Raw genomic sequence first — 23,560 nt, forward strand, 5'->3', positions numbered from 1 at the left:
CGACGCGAGACAGCCCTTTTTTACAGTGGTTTTCTGCCTTTTCGACCCAGTTCTTAAGCCTAGAGGCTGTGGGTTTAATTTCTCCCTGTAAAAAAAAATAGAAAAAAATGTGCGCGTCGTTTTTCGTGCACTAACAAAGTCGATATGTATGGATGGCGCCACGAGTGGTACTAGCTGCGAAAGCGGTTTTCTTGTGCATAGGCGCCGTTATGCCAGTTGTTTGTTTGTTTGTTTGTTTGTTTGTTTGTTTGTTTGTTTGTTTGTTTGTTTGTTTGTTTGTTTGTTTGTTTGTTTGTTTGTTTGTTTGTTTGTTTGTTTGTTTGTTTGTTTGTTTGTTTGTTTGTTTGTTTGTAACGGTATGGTCCCCGGGAGCAGAAATCACTTTAACAAGCGGCACGCACAAAAAAAATGCGGGAAAAATGCCATGCAAAAAACATTCAGTGTCAGAACTCCTGGCCGGAGTTCGCTAAGGCATGCTTCGTATTTAAAAACAAGACGTGCAGCCTAATGTTTCACCTTCATGAGTATCTTAACTTATAGAATGCCTCATATGCCTGCAGAAATTACTCGGTAACAAAGTCGGGCAGTCACTTGTTAATCGAAAGTTTTGTGAATGCTCTCAACCAAGGCTCCTCCGTTGGCAGAAGAAAAATTATCATCGGTCCAAACTGTCACAACCCGATACCCCTGAAGACATTCTGAGTTGCACGTGCCGGCAACATTTTGAGACTCACGGGGCGAGTTCAATGAAGCCGACGTGGCGGGGGCCGAAGGGCAAATGGGGGAGGGGACTTCTTGGATGGCGTAAAAAAAGTCAACTTTTGTGTATGGTAGATACAGGACGGGGAGAGAAAGGAGGTTGGAGAATCTCGGACAATAAATGCGGATTCAAGAAAAAAGGCAGTGTGGTGGGCTCTGTAACATCGTTTACTCGCGGGAGCTGGTGATCTAGAGCGCCTTGTATGTCAGGGTGGTACAGGCTTGACCAGAGTATAAACAAATCCGGGGACAGCTCTCAGGTAAGTGCGAGTGGTCGGGCATTGTCGTTCGTGTTGAGGAACAGGCCCTGCTGCAAAAGTGGTTTTTCGGATTCGACGTATACGTGCGTCTTCCTGGGGTAGGGGGGTGGAGTATATAGAAAACGAGGATGAGGAAGGAGAAGAAGATGAAGTAGTTCGGAACGGTGGCCTGCTGTCTCTGTCTTCTCTTCGCCCAATCGGATTAAGGAGGGCCAATTGGCCCCATAAAGCTCTAAGATGAGAAGAAATCGGCTGAGAGCATGTAAACAAATCGGGCCGATGGATTCTTAAGAGCTGCGGCCCCTATGTTTACTAAACTACGTACCGACTATCCAACAAGAATCGTCGTCCATTTGGGCCGGGTAAAATAAAGTACGTGGCTGTAGTATGAGAAGTGTATTTTTCATCGGCGTCAGGCCAGTGCGTACTCCTGGGTTTATAAACATGCCTAGAAAACATCAGCATTCGCGCCTGTTAAAGCCGATAACCAGCATAAAACGACCATGCTGTTAGAATGGAAATGGAGAAAATTTACAATGTACTTAGCTTAATTACTGAAATTCATTTGTCAGTAGAGCAAAGCAATGATATGGGCTAGTTGGCGATGTATGCTTATCATATGCGCTGAGCGATCACCTTGTGCCGTCCTTTTTTCTTGGTAACCCGATTCGGGGACGTTTCTGTCCAGCGTTCTGTAGCGATCCCTGAGCGGATTAGATGAATTCGTGGTATCCAGTCGTGTGACATTTAACGGGCCTGCCGGATATTCCAACAGGCAACATTGGGGAAGGTGAACAGGCTGGTTTTTTATAGGCATATCTGCTTTCAAAAACCGCAGCGTAAACTTACATGCTGCCATTTTATTTTTGGAAGTCTAAACAACAATCCAGCGTGTATTATTCGTAAGTCTCGTGTTGCTTTAGGGCAAAAAAGTAAAAGTAATTTTAAATCTGCATACTAAGAAACCAGGGAAGTACTGGCTCCAATGAAAACTACTGTGTGTTCCTGTTTGGCGATGAGTTTAGTTTGTCTCAAGAAAACGTGACGATCACAGGGGGGTATCAGACGAATACTGAAAAAATATGTTGAAGTTCCCAAAACATAAATGTCACTGGTAGCGTTAGCGTTCTAGTTGTGTGCAGTATAGAGTCATTTGAATGCACGAAGGTGTGAATAGCGTTCCCCGCTTGGCCATCGAATGATCGTCGAATAGAGGGCCCCAAAGCTCGTAAGCCTGCCTTAAATAGTTGGATCCGGGTGTGCCTTTAAAAGTAGCATGGTATTATATGACGGTGCGTAGAGCGAGAGTTTGTTCTCTCGTGCGCGATCAATTACGTTGTTCATCGTGTGTTTTTTATCAGTCTCAACAGAGATTCGCTGTATAATTTGTGTCTTTAGTGGACTAGATTTAGGAAGACTACTACAGCGATGGGGAAAGTAAGTGTTGAGCAAAATTCTCAACTGCATCAGCTTTATCGACGTCGCAGTACATGTCGTCAGTTGCGCCGCTTACGAGCGCCTCACGAAGCAGGCGCTTGTTACTTAAGCAAATGAGGCTCTGACACCAAGGTCAACTCGCATGCAGTATTCAAATCGCTCCGCTAGCACTGTTCCACATGGCAGAATGTGGGAACCCCTATGTCAAAAACAAAAGCGTCAGTAAGAGGTTCCTAGTTGCCTGCGGAGCAAGACCGTGGTTGCACAATCTGCTTTGCCGTCATTCCGAACCCTACGTACTTCCCCGAATAAATTTCCTGCCTTATCGTCGTTGCATTTAAGTAGGTGGTGGACGGGGGCACCTAGTGATACGGTATCTTGATTAAACGACTCGCATTACTCGGATCATGACGGCAGACTTGGGCTTCGTAGTTTCGCTTGATCGCATACAGTGAGAAGGAAGTCCACGGGAAACTAGCTATGGTCTCAGCAAAATGGGACTGCGAATATTTTATTGCCGTTTTCATGCCAGGTTAACAAGCCTTTTTGCTAAATTCCGGACTGTATACTTAGTAACGGCGCCTACAAATTCTGCAGCATTGAGATCCTTTTTTTCAAAAGCTCAACGGGCACAAAAACGGATAACGATACGCTTCGAGTTATCATGCTTTGAAATCTTAAGATAAAAGAAAATGTTCCTCGGGCTAGTTAACGAAGCCTTGTCGAGAAATTACAGAGCGAATCGAATTATCTCCCAACTCTACTAAATTTCTGTCTGTTTTCAGATTAAGGTTTCAAGATATTTGAATTGGGAGACAAAGTGTATTTTCAGCTTGTAACAAATGCATTTCTTTCAATCACAAGCCTTTTCTTCATTCGGTAAGTACCACAGAGTGGAATTTCGATAATCAATCACAGTTTTTACAACCGGCAGTAAACTTTATTAGTTACTGAGGAGTACATTGTAATACTATATAGAATCCCTTTTCGTCGACTGTAATCCGAGGCTGTATTTCAAGCACATTATCCCCAATATCTTCCTGTCAGTAAGTGTTCGATAAGGAATTTTTTACCAACGCAATATAGAAGAAATGGCGGGCTTTGCCATAAAATTATTGCTGGATCTGTCGAACTTTTGAGTTAAGAAAATTTTACGGAACTAAGATAATACCCGAGAAAAAATATATATTCAGTTTGATTGTCTGTTGTTTATAAAATAGCTTCTTGACACATTTTTTTACCCAGGTTTAGCCGTCCTCCTAAAATTAGTTTAAAAAGTCTACATTTCTGCTTGATCAGTTTGAAATAAAGAGAAAAGGGGTAACAGGATTTCAAAGTAAATTACTGTCAAGGGAGTGGCGCCAGTTGCGTTGACCCAATAAGAAGCACATTAGAGCAGCAGAAAAAGATTTCTAAAGAAATGTATAATGTCTCAAGGACAAAAGGAGCGTTCATACACAAAATACAGTGGCATAAGAGCAGCAACGAATCAAACCCGAAAGCATCAGTGTCTTAAGTACAGGCTAATAAATAAAATAAAAACAAAAACATGTAGAAGTAACAACAAAGCAGTTATTGCTGCCCATGCAGCTCTGACCAAAGAAATGCAAAAGCCAGGTCATTGAGGCAATTACGATCCTCAACCGTTACAGACAACCCATCAACAATAAGTCGGTCACAAAGGCCCAATGCAGTGGATTCCGCACGAGGCGAATTTCGTTTTTGACAATTACGACAAATGCGAATAAGGCAGCAGCAACAGCTTCGCTGCAGTTGTTCACGCCGATCTTTGTTCAATATTATTATGTAAATCCTTTTCATATGACCAAATGGTATTGATAGTTATTTCTCACAACTATTATTGTCCTACATTAGGCCCGATAGCAACTTCATAATGCATTGAGCATGGGGCATTGGTCATTGGTCATTTGACATTATTTTTCTCTATCGCAATGAGCAAAGGGATTGAAAGAGGTCCCTGATGTTCTGAGGGGTATTACCATGTCCACTTGGCAATGGACAATGTTTGGGCTGATGGCGATTGAAAGATCGTGGACGGCGCAGCAATGCTAAACCGTTGTAAGAAACTTGACACAGAAGTATAGTCACCACATTTTGTTGAGGATTTTTTGGCGACTGCATGAGAAGTTCTCTCCTCCAGTGCAATAGGATAACCAGACTATGGAGCAAGCTCAGTTGGAGTACAGCTGCTAAGAGCTCACTATACCGTGTCATTACAAAAAGATTGTCGGGGAGAGCTCATGCCTCTACTACGCCTTGAACAGCGCCATTAAAATGCACAAACAGCGAAAACGCGCGTGTACTTGAGATTTCGGTGCACGTAAAGATCCTCAGGTGGTCAAAATTAATCCGGAGCCCTCCACTACGGCGTGCCTCATCGCCTGTGTAGTTTCGGCGCGTTAAAGTTCAAAATCAATCAATCAATCAATCAATCAATCAATCAATCAATCAATCAATCAATCAATCAATCAATCAATCAATCAATCAATCAATCAATCAATCAATCAATCAATAAAATGCGCGACCAGCCGAAACTTATTTGTAGGCGCTTAAGCAGGGCTCTATAAATTTAGCCCTCCGTGAAATCAATACATGCTACCCTCAGAGGCAGCTTTCTGGCACTAATTTATGGCCATAGCAGAGCTAAACCGCTCTTGAAAGGGAACTGCGGCCTTTAGAACTTGGTGATGATGACTGTGGAGTTTAACGCGCCGAAGCTACACCTGGGATATGAAGCGCGCCGTAGTGAAGGACTCCGGTTTCATTCTCCCCTCCTGGGGATCTTTAACGTGCGTCGAAATCTCGACACACGGGCGTTTTCACTCTACGCCTCCATCAGAAAAGCGGCCACCGCGGCAGGGATCGAACCCGTGTCCTTGGCTCAGCAGCAAAACTCCATAACCACTGAGCCACCACAGCGGGTGCCTCTTGAACTTAAAAAGTTGCTGTGATTGTATGACAACAACTAATACGCGAGGTATAAACACGAAGTCCTCTCAAGCCTAGACAGTGAGCACTGTAGCCACCATGACGTATCTCAGGATAGGATGTACCCCACAGGAGAGAGCTATCGTAGTTTTGATGGCGAGGTTCCGTTGAAGCGCCACTGGGCCCCGTCATTACGGAAGCCCGTCGGGGAGAGCCCTTGACTTTCCCAGGGTATATATACACTGCCCCATTCGAATGCACCAACACCTAATCGATTTACGGCCGCTTAAACGCCACCCTATCAGGGATTCATTATTGAGCCTCCCCGATTGACCACGGGGTCCCGTGACGCGATCGGGTGCTCGATTTTCCCGTGCATTCCAATGGGACCTCCAGTCTGAAGGCAGTCCTCAGGATTCCCGTGGTTTACCCAGGAGTGGTAAATCGAGGATTCCCAATGGAAGCAATACTGCCGCTTTAAGGTCAGATCATCTCTCCTGCCGAACCAATGAGCAGAGATTTTGCTTATGTCGACTATACTGGGGTCGGCGAAAACTATTTCCTCTTTCTTCAGGTAAGTTCGCCCCTACAGAGGTATATATTCGTCTAAGCGGGTGAGACTTTTCCTCAGACTCTAGATACCCTCAGTATCTTTTTGCGAGTAGAGTTTGATGTATCACCCAGTGGAGACATCACCACTCACGTCGGTCACCATATTCCTAAAACACGTTGTCTAATTACAGGCAGACAATACTATTTTAGGCCGCCACCCTGGAACAAAAGGCGAGGCTGTTATCAACAGCTCAATTATGACGTAATAGAATTACCTGTTATAAAACACTTTGATAGTTGTTCAAGAGGGTGTAATGAAAACTTTCTCGTGTTTGGAAAACCCAGGATGGACAGCTAACTCAAAGTTACTGCATAAACACTTGTACGGAAAACTTTGTAAGACGCAACGATATAATTATAGATTGCAGCGCAATACAGTATTGGCGAATTGATGAAAGCATGTAGTTTACACCACCAAAACAAGCTATTTAAAGCACTGACACGAGCGACAATCTAGAAAAGTCCTCCAGGGATTTGCATGCGTAATTTGGTGCCGGCATCGAAACGCATAAAATAATAAATTTCACACCAATTCATATTCGCGTATCGTGAGGCTGATTAGAGCAAACTCTTTCACGTTTCTTTTAGGTACTTGTATTGGTAGACGTTATGGTGAAAAACAGTTCACCATTCCTGTCGGCTTAAGGGGAGTTGATATTTCATGCGTTTCCACATCCTTACAAAAGTAGTTTTAAAAAATATGGAACTTAATAATATTTCCTCGTTTCAGTAACTTTTTAAATGCGTAAAAGATAGAATACCGTCCATTACCGCTGCGAAAAGGCAAATTTAATGTCCTTCCCATCGAATGTCATTCGCTCGACTCAATGCCATTTTCTTGACGCGGTACTACGCGGCCAAAATAATGTCATTTGCAAATGGTGGCAGTTGCGATGTGTGAAAACTTGCGTAGAGAAAATATTTTCGTAAGCGCTTCAATATTTGGAAAAACTTTGAAGCTGCAACTCCGACAAGTGGAACTGGACCACTTTAGCGTCTCCCACTGCCGTCGCACCAGTAGCACCAGCATGGAGCATTCAAATAAACATGGCCGCTGGCGCCCACCACATCGGCTGAGGGTGGCCTGGTAGCGAGACTAGCAGATTTCTGTTTTACAACTATATTCAGCTTGTTTCGCATGAACATATAAATGACTAAAAATTAAACGTATGTAAAGATACTTTAATGCTACTGACGCTTTAGAAATCTGTTCTGGGTGGGCATTCCCACCGAGTCTCTGGTGTCTAGATAACCCGTTTGCTGGCAGAACGCAGTCGAATGGGTTCCGCAACCTCATTCGGTCCCCAAAGTCATTTTAACCGAACGTCATTACATTTTCACTTGTGGCAGCAAACAAATGTCATTTTGAACGAATGACATTCGATGAATATGCCATTAAATTTGCCGTGTTGCAGGGGTGTAAGATATTTTGGCAGATTAGCGAAAATACGCCATTCTCAAGAAAATCCAGATTCGCTCGCATACGGGTTGATCTGAACAAACCAAGAATTCGTAATATATTTGCATAAATATGCATATGGCTAAATGCTTATTAAGAGAACATAAATTTTATATTTCCGGAGGCGTAAGAAATATTGATAAGCTCATGGAAACAAGTTTCAAGCTTTTAACACCCTTATGGGCGCAGGTTTCGAGAATACAGCTCTATAGTTTACTATGTCACGGCACGATTTCGTACTCTTCAAATGTAAAGGTGGGCCTCGCCCTCTCGGCTAGTTTAGGATGAGCCAGTCAGCCAGTGAGTCCATCAGTTCACATCTCTTACGGATATAGATTCCTAGCTTCGGGAACCTTAATTTTAAGTGTGGATAGCATGGCGTTTTCGCACATGAGTGCAGTGAGCTAATGTGGCGCGCATGGGTTCTGACACCCACGTCAGCGATTCCGTGCCGGCGGCTGCTTGCTTCAGCCTCTCCTAAAAAACTACGCGCTGCGCGCATGGAAGCGGGACGGGCCTGGTCGTTTGCACAAGTAGGGAGAAGCGCGCCTGTTTCTACGGTTTCAAACAGGCTGTCAGAGATGTTTAGTCTTATCACCACGGCTGATGTTTGATGTCCGCTTTCATATGCACGGGGATGACTATGTGTAAACAGCGCAATTTTCAGCCACTAGTTAGCTGTTTTCTCTCATGCGTAACGTTGCTGGCGCATTGAGTTTCATTTTGGCGAGCGGTTACAAGTTGTTGCTGGAACTACTTGCGTCGCTTGACGGTCTCAGCCAACGCCGTGTTGTCGCCGCTGGCCGCGCTGCGCACCGTGAGGGTACTACCCGCGGCTTCGTCAGAGCGGCCAAGCTGTGCGCGAAGTGTTTTCAATTAAGATACCCTCCACGCAGTGCGCGCTTTATAATCTGATCGTGCGCGCAAAATACGCCAGAATTTCTTAGGAATAATGTAGGTTTTCGTGGATGTTGTGACTCTGGTCAGTCTGCTATTACCCCAGAAGTCTCCTAACTAGGAACCTCTAATGAAGACGTAATTGTTAAGCTGTGGCAAAACACGGTTGTAGAGGTAATTTTGTTTATCATTCACTAGTGTGTCAATCTCGAAAAAAAAATGGGACCAAGAATTAACTAGGCAAAGTAAGGACAAAAGTGGCTTGAAATATTTGGGAGAGGTTTTGTCCGGCACTGGGCATAAAAATCCTAATGATGACAATTAGTATGCTGCTGCTGACGATTATTAGGAATAATATCATAATTATTTACGCATGAATGCGATTTGAAACAAATACACATCGATTAAGTTGCAGGGCACCTTTTTTTTCAGAGGGTTCACGTTCTCGTACCTTGCAAATATGGATAAAGTATGCCGGCTCTCTGCAAAGAGTTGCTTACGCTCCTGCATGATTAATCTGGTCCATCGATATATCAGGTAAGATCGTGTTTATCCTAGAGAACACTACGTGGATGACCGCAGTCAATCCTACAGCGCTTACCTTACTGTTATTTTCCTTATTGCCGAGTCTTTTTTCCTCCCCCAGACTGACTGTACCCGTTGTGATTGTGGTGTTCTTAGCGTTCCTACTGCCTACTATGGCTGAAGGGCCTGCTGACCAGGAGCTTTTTGGTAGACAGATAGACAGATGTTCCAGAAACTGGTGGACTGTCGTCGTACACACCAACAACTTTAACGCGCTCAGTGAAACTGTAAGTACCGCAGCTTCGTCGTCCGGCACTGACCGTATTTGGCCTATGAAATCACCTGGATTCGCACGTACGATAGGTGTCAATAAATGTGATCTCAGGATGGGCAAAATATTGAAGAACAGGAACGAATTGTAAAGAAATCTAGGATAAGGATAGTTGAAGATGTTAACGTATACACAAAATCACAAAAGTGGGTAGTGCAGCTACGGCTGCTAAACGATAGCCAACGTTCATAAGAAAAATATTCCTACAAAATCATCTTCAACCGTCATCCCCGGCTTCGTCGACGCGAGGAAAGTCGGCAAGCGAAACCATGGTCGTCATTACCGTCGTGTTCATGACGCTTGAACAGTCAGCAGGCAGCATTCCATAGTTTCGGTTGCATTTCTCTTACGCTTGAGCAGGGTGCCTGCTTTCACCAGCGGACCAGTTAAACAGCGCTGCTGAACGAGTGTTTCGCATGAGCCCGCTAACTTGACACCGTGCTCGTCCGCTGAACCGCGAGCCTACTGGACATCATGCCGGAATGTCGGGTTGCCAGAGTATCTCTGTCTTGTAACCGTACTCTCGGAACCGCAAGAATCAAGAAAGGCTAGAAATAATTTGCACGGTACGGCCATGCCGCGGGCTCCAAAACAATTCGTGACGAGAGACAGGGCACTCTCAGGAGACCTACGGTACTCCAAAAGTCAACGCACAACTAAACGAAATGAACCACCTACCCAAGGCAACGCTATAGTTAAGGCAAAGGGTTCCCAGAATTTATGGAGAAGACTCGAATAGCTGTAAACAGTGGCGTGACAGCGGTCACCGCGCTTGAATCACCGCAATCAGCTGCTGTAAGTTAGAAAGCGTCTTTGTTGTTAAGACACGTATAAGACCAAAATATAAAAATTAGCATTTTCGTGAATAAAATAACTGTCAGAACCTTGGTTGGGCTGGAATTGGGACGTTGCTGCGCATTTTTCATGAAGGGAAGACTCTTACTACAGCGCTAAAAGGTCTGTAGGGAGAAGAATTTCGCTTTTGTTTTGGGCAATTCGTAACGGAACGAGGCCGCTAAAATTCTCTGAGCCATCGGTGACATTAAACCAACTGTAAGCGCTTTCAGCTCCAGAATATAACAGCACACTTACAAATGATTAACCTAAGCCATCGTGCTTCAAAATAGTTTAATTGCCTTCACATAATCATATAATTGGTGATTGACTGATCTATATTAAAAAAATAAGAAGCAATGAATGTTTTCTACAAAAAGGATGTTTTTTTGGTGTTTTTTATTTCAGTGTGTGCATACATTTAAAAAATCTAATGAAACATGTCGTAAAGAGATAGAGACTGAGAATTTCGGGTTCTTACTTTTTAGTGTTTAATACATCTCTGGTATGTCAGCACCGAAATTCAAATCTTCGCCATCACATTGCCACTGGTCATGCTCCTGTCCAGGTATGTCCAAATATCTATTATTATTGTCTTTCGTTGAAAAGTATGCTTAGCGATATTATCGAAGTGCCATAGTCACAGAGTTAGAACAAGACAGAAGGGCAAACGACGCTTCGCAGGGGGAATTAACCTCACATACCCTTCGCCAAGGTTTAGGTAGGGGCATCAGTCGCAGGAGAAGAAACTGCGCGGCCGCCGCGATCGGCATTTCACTGCGCAGCCCCGGAATGAATTTTGGCCGCTCATAGACGAAAATTATGAATTATGGTGTGTTATTATACAAGGGGAAAATAAAACAGGTTGTTTGAAAGCTAAGGAAAAAAGGAAGTAAAGCGTATTTTCGCCGGAACGTTTGGGCCTACTATTATGTAGGCCGAGCTGGCAGTTAACGACAATGCTAATATTTTGAGAGAAACTCATTGCAGACTCTTATTTTATTAATTTTACGTTATTTCAAATAATTTGTTGTTTGAAGAGCTTGGAAATGTTTTTAAGCGTGCCTATGAAAACGTCGCCAGCGCGGTGAACCGGTGCACCTACCGTCGGCTACAGCTTAACAAGACTTAACAACTTGTTGCTGAGTGAGTTGATTGCTACTTGAAGAAAAAAGAAAACGTGGCATTAAACAGTCGTGGACGAAGACAGGATAGGCCGGATACAGGCGTCCGTATGTGTCGTATCTTGTCTTCGTCGAAGTACGTTTTTTTTTTTTTTTTTCGTCAGCTACGGCTTTCGCGGCGGCATATCACACGCTCATATCACCTTCGGCTCCGGCATGACCAACGTTTGATATACGATCACGCATTGCCTGCTCTTTCATCAAGCATTCAGTTGCCACGGCTCACGGCTTCCACAGAACAGGAAGGATTTCGGCTACCTCGTACCGCGTAGGCGTGTTAATGCATAGTGAAGAAAGCAAATCCCCAAAACCGCTTAAGAATCCAATCGTCATGCCAAGCCCAAGCCAGAAGCTGTGATCTTCGCATAACCCGCCCTCCCCCGCTCTCCCCCCCCCCTCCCCCGCTCTCCCCCCCCCCCCCCCCCTTGACGACATGGATTCCCAGGTGCAGTTTCCTCTCTAGAATACTTACTAAGAAACTCTACGTGGCCGCTACCATTTTGTCCATAAGGTGCCGCTACCGTCTCCTTCGCCGTCGCAGCTACGAAGTTTTGTATTCCGGGTTCGTTTTTATTGGACATTCTGGTCGCTCGTCCGCGCCTGCCGCAATGGGCCGTTCCCCACCCCCGCCCTCTATACATTCTAGCTCTGTGGCCGTAGTAATGAATCAAGAAACTAAGAGTCGGGAAATAAATAAAGCATTGTTCGTGGTCTCGTTTGCGCACTAGAAGAAATCGCTTAATCATCAGTAGAGACCGGAACTTTAGGCAAAATGCTTATTTTTTATTTGAGTCTGTATCGAGCCTATTTAACATATAAGCATGAACTAAGGGAAGGGGAGTATTTTAAGCAATAGTTTATTGTGCCTATACGTGCCTATTTTGAGGTCCGTGCCTATACAAGCTTTTAAGCTCCTATAAATGCCTTTTTTTGTGCTGTCGAGTACAGATTTTGCCTAAATCAGTCGTATATCTCGATGGAAAAATGGGAGATCTATTGTTGGACCGATGGGAATGCATGAGCATCTTGTCCCTCTCCATTGCTAACTTGAGGCTTGCTAACATTGCTAACATAGCTAATTCAGCGCTGACCTATGCGAAGTCACTGCTAACATCCCTTGGGCGAAGATCGAAAACAACACTTTCAAGAATTTCTTGCAAAAGTACTGCAAACAAAATGTACCATCAGAGTCGACTCTTCGCAAGGAGTACCTGCTACCACTGTACGAGAAGACGCTACAAGAAATTAGAAGAGAAATCGGTGAATTCCACATATGGATTTCTGTGGACTAGACGATAGATGCGACCGGACGAGTACTTGGTCACTGTAGTTGAAAGGCTACAGGCAGAAAAGAAAAGAACACCTTTACTAATCTGCGCAAAAGAGCTGGAAAAAACTAGCGGCGAGACCATCGCCCGCTTCTGTACCCCTCCGGAGACCACCAAGACCGAGTAGTGATGCTCTACACAGACGCAGCAGCTTATATGCATAAGGCTGGTGCACTTCTCAAGGTTTTTTATCCAGACATATTGCACGTCACTTGTCTTGCTCACGGGATTCATCGGGTTTGTGAAGAGCTATGAAAGTCGTTCAGCTCGGTCAACGAACTGATAGCTGCAGGGAAGGCGGTGTTCCTCAAGGCTCCTTCTCGCGTTCGTGCTTTCAGGGAACAGTTGCCGGGTGTACCTCTTCCACCGGAGCCTCTTGTTACCCGCTGAGGAACTTGGCTGAAGGCAGTGGAACACTACAACCAACACTTAAACGGTGTTAAGGCTGTTGTTAGCAGCTTTGCAGAAGAGAGAGTTTCGCCGTGAGAAGGGCCCAGAATGTTCTACATGATGGTACTCCATGTGACTTGGCCTATTTGTGTGCCCATTTCACGTTCTTGGCAACAACAATACAGAAACTTGAGAAAGTTCTGGCTCCACGCTGACTCAAAATATTCAGCTGATTTTGGACACCCAGGAAAGGTTCGCTAGTGCTCCCAGGGGTCCTGCTGCTGACAGAGCTATAAAGAAGCTTAAGTCTGTCTTGGACAGAAATCCTTGATTTTCTACGCTGAAGGAACTGTCTGAGGTTTTGAGCGGCGGACATACCGCGATTCGAGATGGAATCAAAACATCCAACGTGACGAAGTACAAGTACGCTCCGCTAACTTCAGTGGATGTGAAGTGTTCTTTTTCTGCCTGCAAGCAGATATTGACTGACAAAAGGCACAACTTCAAGCCCGAAAACCTGGAGATGGAGCTTGTTGGCCACTGCTTCCACAGCCTTTCGCACAGTGTAGCGTCAGCCTATATATTTTGAAAGCGCGACCCTTAAGTGTTTCATGAAGAAAATAAAATTGCATTTTCGAAATCCCGATGTTTGTATCCTGTGCTTACTCAAAGCCAAAAAACTGCTATGAAATACACCGCCTGAGTAAATGTTATTCGAGCCTATATATGCCTATAAGGTAGTACGTAGCGCCTATATATGCCTAAATTACGATTTTGAGCGCCTACAATAGGCGCCTAAAACCCGATTTTTTAGTGCCTAAACTTCCGGTCTCTAATCATCAGTATTCTCTGTGCCAATTAGCGGTTCAACTATGCTTGCTGCTGTGTACGTGTAGTAGATCTGGAGAGCTGGAAAGTTCATCCTTGAGTTTGTTGTTACACGCAGTTATCACCACTCGAAACGGGAGTTAACATATACTTGTTATGTATGCTTTATGCAGTAAGGCCTACCATCGCAATAAAAGAATCTATTGGATACCCGCGTAAAGACTCTTATTGGAGAACATATAATATATTTTTGATTTAGACTTTCAAACACACTTCTTTTGACTTGCCAGCACTGTTAAAAGGGCTAGGAATTTGTACCAAATTTTATAGTTTAACAAATTTACAGAATGTACCCGCTTTAGAAAATAAAACGAAGTTATGTACGACCAACCGTAATTGGTTAGTACAAGCACGTTTAACTACAACGTTTTCCAAATGCGGCTATGATTGCAGGACGTCATTTATAACGCAGCACTGGGGATTGAAATAACTGTTAACAGTTCACGGACAGTGCGCTAAAAAATACCCTCCAGTGCCTCAGCACACCCCACTTGAATAACCAAACGCAGCGGTCAGACGACCAAAGAGACCAATGCAGGAACAGCGTACGACTATATATTGGGAGACATGGTATCTGGTGGTTAAGAGTAGCTGCCCCGCTACTTCTCCTGTGCTATGAGAGATTGAATTAAACGATAACTCTACTAAATATGCGTGATGCAGCGGACAAAGCTACAGAGGTTTGTACTGGGAATGTTATAAAAACCCTGCGGGAGCGCAGTAACTCCGTCCGTCATAATCTCATTGCATGGAATTAGGGGTACGTCTGTAACAAGGAACCTAAAAGATGAATAGCTTTTTGCTGTACCTTGGAGTATAACACGTTTCGCAGCTCTTCCGAATTATTTTCAGCGATAAACTATGGCTTGTCTGCTTAAAAATAAACCATTAAAGCTGAGATTTCTCTCCTCGCTTTCCTTTGCATTCTTTTTTCACGAGTATTCATGCGTAAGGCACGTCCTAAATAGTGCCGGCGAAGACCGCCTGCCAAGACGACCAACTTGAGGGGTGCTACATAGGATAACGTTCAAAGTACGCGTAATTTGCCAGCTTTGCGATCAGTAACGCTGGCGGCCAGAGCGGTGAAGCGCCTGATTGCACCAATAATTTCTTAAATTTTCCATGGTTTTCGTGTAGCTGAATGCTCGGAAATGGGCGATAACTCGCTTTAACACGGAGTGATAATTTACCTGCGCTCGTACAATGCAAAGCATTTGAACGAAGTCGAAGTTGGAACAAAACTTCTTTTATCTCTACTCTCTAAAGCTAGTATTTTTTGCAGGATGTGCACAACGGAACTGCCTACATACATTTTTATTGCGTTTACACAGCAGTGTCTTACGGTTTACAATAATACCATCTACATAGACTTTTAGTTCACTACAGGTAGTGCTCCTCGTTCACTTAAATTCCTGATGAATAGGGAAGAAAAATGTAAGGCTTTGAGATGCCAATTTTCACGCCATTGGAATTTTCTGTTCTACTTAGCAAATGCTGCTAGCGAGATTAGGACGTTTGAAGTTCCGGAACAGTAATCTACAATATTAGTAAACCTGTCTTTACAGTTTTCTGGCCCTTTTAGGTTTTTTTGTCCCTAGAAGATCGGGAGTTGTAAAATTGAATTTCCACCTTTCTTTCCAATTATCCGTTATGGATATTTATTCAAAATACTATTCTGCTTGCTTATTTATTTAATGGCCTCCGCCATCCAGCCCAGCTAAATATTTTGTCTCAAAATGCGGCAAGTTTCATTTCAGTTGATCAAGCCGTTCAGTATCTTCTGCATTTTTAGTTACATCGTATCTGTATAAGGCGCCCAAATTAGGTTGGAGCTGGGGTGTACTCCACTGCGCTGATAGCCTCATTAATCCCATTCGTGTGTGCGATCTGCGTCAATGCTGCCGCTGAAAATGACATTGTTTTCGGGTTTCCAGATTTCCCAGGACGATCACCACTGTGCTCCTTCTGGCCGCGCTCGTGTGCAGTACTTTCACAGCTCTCCGGACGTATTTCTCAAATCTTTTTTTCGGCATGACAACAGGAACCAATGACGGCTGGTACGGAAAACAAAACTGCCATTTTAGTGAAGGTGGCGTTATCAAAATCCACTCCAACGCTGTCCTTTAGTTTTTTTCTTCCGCACGTTTGTGTTTTGGTGATTTGATGCTATTCTTTTCAGGCGCGTCTTCCAAACTCTTGAGCGGATCTACTTCAGGCCCACAACTCATGTGGCGACGTACGTAACTGGTATTTTAGCAGGGTACCTGGCTGCGACGCACAAGAACGTCAGGATATCTCCTGTAAGTATACCCAGCCTGCGAAGCACACGTATGTTTCAGCATCAAAGAACATATATTAACCGATACGGGCCCAGTCCCACTACGAACATTTTTTTTTATGAAACTGTAAGATTCACTGCCAAGAAGATTATATGGTGTGACGACCATTGATGACAAAACGACAAATAGTGGGCTTAAAAGGCTGTCACGTACAAAATGCTGCAATTTACTTCCAAGTTTCATCCAGATGCAAGTTTCCACCCTGCCATCATCTAGAAAAAAATATTCAGCGAATGTTCTGACATTCATGGTAATTTGCCACTTACAAGATTCGCGTAATATGTGCGTTTCTCCAAATAAATAATTCGATTTAGGGCTTTAGGCACGAAATTACATTTTCGGAGCAGTCCGGTTTGCTTTAAGGGCCACGCAGAAACCCTGCGTTAAAAAGCCGAAATGTCGCGTGTTTGTTTTCATGGTAAAGGGTCAATGAAGACAACGTACAACCTTGATTTAATCAAAGCTGTAGCTAGATTGCCGTCCGACGGTACTATAAGCACTCAACTAAGGCGACGTCCACCGGTGTTTCCTAAAAAAATGCCGCGTCTGGCACTGTTTCGCCCTCCTTAACGTAACGAAAGGTAACCTATCCAAACAACACACAACCTAACGAAAAGAAAAGATTCATTTAAAATACCAAAAACAATACGAAAAATAAACAAAGAAACAGCCGGACTCAAGACCACCGGTGGTATCAGGAAGCTAAGAGGGAACGTCTACACGACAACAGAAGACGCTCTGACCTGTACTATCAGCCTAGTGTTCAACATACAAATGTCGTCGAGTGGCACTCTAGGCCAAAGAGTTTCTTAGTAAATATACTAGAGAGTAAACTGCGCCTCGTAAGCCATTTCGTCGTCGGGGTTCGAAGACCCCCATTTTGGCTTGGGCAATTGGATCCTTGACAATTGGATCCTTAAGCGGTTTTTGGGATTTGCTTTCTTCACTATGCATTAACACGTTTACGAGCTACAAGGAAGCCGAAATCCTCGCTGTTCGGTGGTAGCCGTGTTCGGTGAAACACCAGGCAGTGCATGATCGCACCTGACGTTGCTCATGCCGAAGTGGAAGGACGTATGACTGAGCGGGTAATATGCCGCCGCGAAATTTGTAGCCGACGAAAAGAAGAAACAAAACGTGCTTCGACGAAGACAAGATACGACATATACGGGCGCGTGTATGCGTCCTATCTTGTCATCGTGTACGACTGTTTAACGCCACGTTTTCTTTTTTCTTGTTAAACTAGCTGGCGGTCGGTCCACCGGTTCACCACGGAGGCAACGTGGCAACGTTTTCATACGCACGCTCAAAAAACTTTCCAAACTCTTCAAACAACTTATTATTTGAAAAAAAATGGTAAAATTAATAAAATCAGAGTCTGTAATGAGTTTTCCCACAAATATTAACACTGTTCGTAACTACAACCTTGGCCTGCGAAATAGCAGGCACAGCCGCTCACGCAAAAATACGCTTTACTTCCGTTTTCCTTAGTTTTGAAACAGCCTGTTTTTATTTTCCACTTACATCATTGCACACTATTCTTCGTGTTTTTGTGGCACTTTGTTTAAATTTGCGGTCACTAAAACGTTTCAATCCAAGCCAATGATGAAACTAACATGACCGCAAGACATAATGGCGGCACATAACGACACAGACGGCCTTGATGTAAGCCGCATAGACGCTAGCGCCAGATTCCTCTCTCGTGTATATTGTAAGAAACTCTATGCTCTAGGCATGCCTGCAGCGCTGAGTTGGAGCGCCGTCGAACGGCCCTCCAGACACTGCGTTTCACCAAATCGTTATCATGGAGGAATAACAAATTAACAAATCTGCAGATTTATTGCACCTAATCAGGCGAAGAAAAATTCGGCAGAGACGCTTAAGACTACTTACGTGAAGGGATGCGATAGCCGAGAAACAGCGCGCCGCAGAAATAACGCATAACTCCAACGCTCAGTTGCAGCCGCTGAAGTCACCTGAGACTTATGGTACAATTCGTGTTGACGCCGAGGACGGTCACTTTAACGTTCACATTTCGCGTTTGATGAGGCATTTAAGGCTCTTGCCCTAGTAGCTAATAAAAACCTAGAAAGCGTTGTGACTCCTGGAGGGAGTTCTCGCTTTCGCTGACTGGTGTCACTGGGTGACGTTACAAACCACAAAAAAAAATGGTTTTGAAGGCTCAACGCACTGAAGCTACACCTCATCTATGAGGCACGCCGTAGTCTATGGCTCCGGATTAAATTTGACCACCCAGAGATCTTTAACATGCACCGAATGATTCATACACAACAGGCGTTTTCACTTTTCGACAGCATCCCTGCTTTGGTCCCTCTCCCAAAAGGAAATGTCAAAGTGCTAGAGAGCATACAAGCGCAAGCCCTGCGGATTCCATTGGCGTTCCAAAGACTACAATCGGAACACTGACAGTATGCGGGCGGTTCTCACCAGTCGCTCTGGGCACGCAAAAATTGCTTCGTGCGCGTCTGCGGATTGTGGCAAGACAGCGTGGACTTCATTTAAAGACACGCTGGTCCAAAGAAGCCCGCGACTTGCTACCGCGGCTCTTTTAACAGCCTGCTTCTCCTGAGCACCCGCCCTAGATGTTCCTTCCCATACCAATCACGACCACTGTGCCCGGCATTACAAGAAAGGAGCCCGTTCCGGCCCCCGCCCTGAAGTTCTTTGCTCTGGACTAACAACAACACATTCATCTGTACACTGATGGGTCGGTGTCATCCACATCATCCGCTATCGGGGTGCGGATGTCGTCATCCCGCACCACCATCAGTGCCATGCTCAGCCAGTGAACGTCAACTACGGCTACAGCACTTGCAGCTCTACGGGTGGCTTTCGCTCACTTCACCAAGCAGCCCGCACGAGAGTGGGTTATCTTGACGGACTCGAGGGCTGCACTTCAATTTCAAGCGTCATTTCCAAAAGAACAGCTTCTGTCTGACATACACGACCTACATCTCCAAGCTCTATAAGCGCACCGTCACATAGCAGTCCAGTGGATTCCTGCACATTTTAAAATAACTGGCAATGTGAAGGCGGACATTGCTGCATCCATCGCACATGACCATCGTTCACCGGAAATATGGATACCATTCCCCAGAAAAGATGCTCCTGTTCTTGCATCGAGCGTCGAACATGGATAATTCCACCTGGGCTGACGTGTCACATCATTACCCGCTGCTATATTCTATGAATCCACACTGAAAATTAATGCTGTCACCTCGGCTCCCCAAGCGGGAAGAAGCAATTTTACATCGTATGGGGCTGAATGTCGCATACACGGGCAACTTCCTATTTAAGTTGAAACGGACTACGTCATCACTCTGCCCTCACGGCGGTGTGCTAGAAAGCCTTTGTGAATGTGCTCGATTTAGCGCGCAAAGAGTGTTCCTCGCAGTGTCTGTGGAACTGACGCTTTCCGTAGACATTCAACTGAAACACGTCTTAGATTCCTGGGCATGTCCCAAACGTACTTCACGGGCAACAAAAGCTGTGATCGCGTACCAGTAGCACACGGACCTAGACCATGTAGTCTCTGTAAATAACTGAACACATTTGTGTACATCCACTTCTTCAACATCCTCCCCATCATCATTATTACTGCCACTACATCTGCCGTAGCAAGCTAGGCATATAACTTCATTAAAGATGGCTCCCTCTCTCTCTCCCATCTGAAAATAACGTCATTCACCCCCGCGCGTGGACTGGATGATGCTGTTAAAAACAAACCCAATACCGACAAGGACGTGGCGCAGTGTATGGCTCTTCTAACAGAGCCACAGAAACCTGTCGTTTACTGTACTCTGCACATGCGCAGTCAAAACCGAAAGAAATATCAGGAGCTCGGTTTGCCGTTTGCCAGTTGCGGATCGTAATATCGAGAGGTCAGTCGAGCTCTCTTTACACAATTCTACTCAGACACAAACCCAAGTTTCACGCATATCGGAGAGAGGGGTAACAACCAGGGCGGCGCATGGCTACCAGCAAGAAGGCTCTGCTGAGTAAAGAAGTTTCCTCTCTCTCTCTCTCTCTCTCTCTCTCTCTCTCTCTCTCTCTCTCTCTCTCTCTCTCTCTCGTTTGTAACTAGCATGTTACCCATGACCGAACCGCTCTGGTGGTGAAACACCCCGCTATGTTTTACTAAGAAACAAATTTTCCTTCGCTGCCGGTATTGCGTCCCTGGACGTGTAATCAGTACAGTGATGGTCCACTGTCGACGTGCCCCCTTGCACGTCGAAAGAGCATTTTATAACTGCGGTTGTAGAGCTAGCTGGCTATTGAAAATCAGTTCTTCACAATGAAAATTCCCCTTCAATGGAACCATTTGCCACCGAACGAAATTGTACTAAGGCATGAACTGCCTAATCTTTCGAAAAAAACTGCTTTCGGCATTGTCTCCATAGCCCCTAAAAAGTCAGACATAGCACACTTTAGAGCTATCATGTTCCATTTTCTATTATATTTAATTCCGACGCATTAAATTTGCAATAATTAAATCTAGTAACAACTCGTGTGTTCGCTATAACTGGAAATCACAGGCGTTCAAAACGAAAAATGGGAGCTATCATTGTCTCTTTTTCGTTCAAGGTTCTACAAACTACCCTCTGGCTTGTCTCTACAGCAGCAGCATGGTTCGTGTTATTTATAACGCTCCCGTGGAATCGGGGGAACTTACCGAATGCAATCACCAACGCGATCTATGGAGGTTACCACAGACTGCTGTGGTCATTATCTCTGTGCTGGCCTGCTTACGCTTGCGCTACTGGATACGGAGGTACGTAGACTCTACTATGGTCAAATCTGAACATTGTACTTCTTCTTGAGTTGCTGTTCTTCAAGGTGGGTGGTTGATATCGATCAGGCACATATGCCGCAATTTAAACTACCATATACAGGATGGCACTCTCCATCACAAGAAATAGAATTTAAGGGAAGGAAATGGAGATATATTAAACATTCGGAATACCCACATTGAACAATGCGAAGGTGTGTAGTTCCCTTCAGAAGCTGCGTGTAGCGCAGTGGATGCTACATTGTTATCAACAATGCCCCAGCATCAGCGTGTCTAACGCACCATGACATTGTACGGCTTAAGAACAGCAACAATAGCCGATGCGGACTTTCCCGGGCCCCCGCTTGGAGGACGGCACGGAATAACCCAAAGAACGGAAAACTGGGCCATTTGGTAAGGATTTATCATGACATAAACAGCGCAAAGCGACGTATCACAGTGAAGAAATAGGCACGGGACACGGCGCTGACTTACAACTATATTTATTACACGGAAAAGACAATCATTTTATACGCCGAATGATCATACAGCGCATGTACCAGTCACATTGCACTAGTGGTGCAGGGCTTGAGAAACAGCGGTGCCTAGGGTCGACCTAGCTTCTTCGGGTTTTGCTACGTTTTGCTGAGTTTTGCTAGGTTTTGCTAAGTTTTGTTAGGCTTCGCGATGTCCTTGCTAGGCCATAAGCTAAGTGTTGAGGGGTGAGGCCAAGTTTAGCCGGATTTTACAAGGCCGTTCCTGACGGTCTCCCATTCTAAGAGCGGATCCCAGTGGGGAAGAAGCTAGCTCGACCCCCTCCTTCGCTGTTTCTCCAGCCTTGGACCAGGAGTGCAAGCTGCGCCAGCTTTTTTTTTTTTTTTTTGCGTATTACTAGACCAAGAAAGACTATCACCTTTAAGATGGCATAGTAAGGGGTGCGCATACGCATATGCCCCTTGTGAGAACTCGAGCAGGCTCGAAAACCGGCTTCACTTTTATAATACCCCTTCTGCGGCGGTGCACCCTTTAAAGGCGGCGCAGTTTTTTCTTGGTATTTTTTTGCTAACGCCACCGAACCAATCTTAAGCTTAAATAGCTCCGCAATTAAAAATGCCCCAGCGATCTTGCGCACGCGCTGGTTCTTGCGCCTGAACATCACATTTATGTGCTAAACCGCGGTACACAAACACAGCCACAACTTTTACCAATGTCTAGCTAATTGCATATAAGGGCACCTCTTAACGAACAATTACTCTTTCCTAACCTAATGTTCAGACATCTTGCCGTCTGGCCTATTTATACACGTGGTCGGAAGGTAATTATATGCAGTGCAACCCACCAACCGAGTAAGACATTAATGGTTTCTTATGTTTTACATTGCAGGTGCCCTTTAGTGCACCAGGGTCTTCTGAAGCCTTCCTCTCAATAGCCGCGCAAATTTTCGCTAGCTTGTTTCTGATAGAAGAAACTACTCGTTTCCTATGTTATTGCGCAAATATTACCCGCCACAAATTGCAACCATGCGCCTGTATCAGCGACGCAGCTGAACGAAGGAAGAGGAGAACGAGGTCGCGTTCCGGCTGCCATGTGAAGTGACACAGCAGAGGACGATTAAGAAAAAGCAGTTTCGGCAGCGGCTCACATGCTTTGTTGTCTGCAGTATTGCCAGCCTCCGCTTGGTGCTTGTTCTATCTCGCGTGGTTCCGTTCTCCTGTGCGTTCAAGCTAGGCACTTCCCGTGCCGCCCCAGCGCCATCTGCTGCTTCGCTTGGAGCACTCCTATTCGTTTGCGCAACTGCTAAACGAATACCGCTGTTCGGCCTCAGTAACTGAAGGGTAGAATTGTGGATTTTGGAGTGAACGTCGCGGGTTCGAACCCCAGCGAAGTAAGTTTTCCCAAGGACTGCGGTATTTTTTACCCTAAAATGTTCTTTTAGCTCAGTTCTACGCATTCTTTGCCTAAACAAGGGTTGTCTGTTATCTTTTGTACCGGTTTAGACGTGGAGCACGGCATATAACGTTCTGCATTGCCCCGGAAGTGCGGGACTTGTACCTATTTTGGAACAAAATATCGCTTCTACATCGCCTCGTAAATAAGGCCCATCATCTAATAAATATCCTTTCCTACGTGCATCCAAATTGTGTCCTGTTTGGCAAGACGCGACAAAATTCTAAGTAGTAGTTATACAGCCTCACTACATTCTATGTCGACACAGAGTGCGCACGTTTCTCTGTTAGCAATACATAAAATAGGCTTCCTATCCTTCTACGGTCCACGGGGCAATGCAATGCGTTTGCGTTAGACGTCGTCGGCACACGGAGAGATACACGGATTGAGAATGAAAGAAAAGCTTCCTTGGTTCCCGACGTCACGATAGGTTCCACTGGGCTGATAACGTCAAATACGGGGAACACGTTCATTACAGCACTCACTGATAACAACAGCTTTCAGGCATCATCGCAAGGGCAGTAGCCTTCGATTTTTGTGTACTTCCCACACATCAGAAAGTTCTAATATTCACATGTAACAGCCTTTCAACTCCAATACGTATGTGTACAGACACATATTATTGATATGTT

The 23,560-nt window shown here is 44.9% G+C and overlaps 1 pseudogene across 1 annotated transcript in view; it reads left to right on the forward strand.

The window, feature by feature from the left end:
- LOC144143409 (nose resistant to fluoxetine protein 6-like) overlaps positions 1-23,560 on the forward strand; it is a 48,344-nt pseudogene that overhangs the window by 16,151 nt on the left and 8,633 nt on the right. Inside the window, exons 8-14 of the transcript XR_013317086.1 lie at positions 3,242-3,335; positions 8,806-8,910; positions 9,020-9,185; positions 10,552-10,631; positions 15,788-15,910; positions 16,033-16,153; positions 20,798-20,984. The product of XR_013317086.1 is annotated as a nose resistant to fluoxetine protein 6-like (transcript). The remainder of the gene's footprint in view (positions 1-3,241; positions 3,336-8,805; positions 8,911-9,019; positions 9,186-10,551; positions 10,632-15,787; positions 15,911-16,032; positions 16,154-20,797; positions 20,985-23,560) is intronic.

This window comes from Haemaphysalis longicornis, unplaced genomic scaffold, assembly GCF_048455015.1.
Source record: "Haemaphysalis longicornis isolate Haplotype H1 unplaced genomic scaffold, Haemaphysalis longicornis Haplotype H1 scaffold_1, whole genome shotgun sequence".
Taxonomy (NCBI): Eukaryota; Metazoa; Arthropoda; class Arachnida; order Ixodida; family Ixodidae; genus Haemaphysalis; species Haemaphysalis longicornis.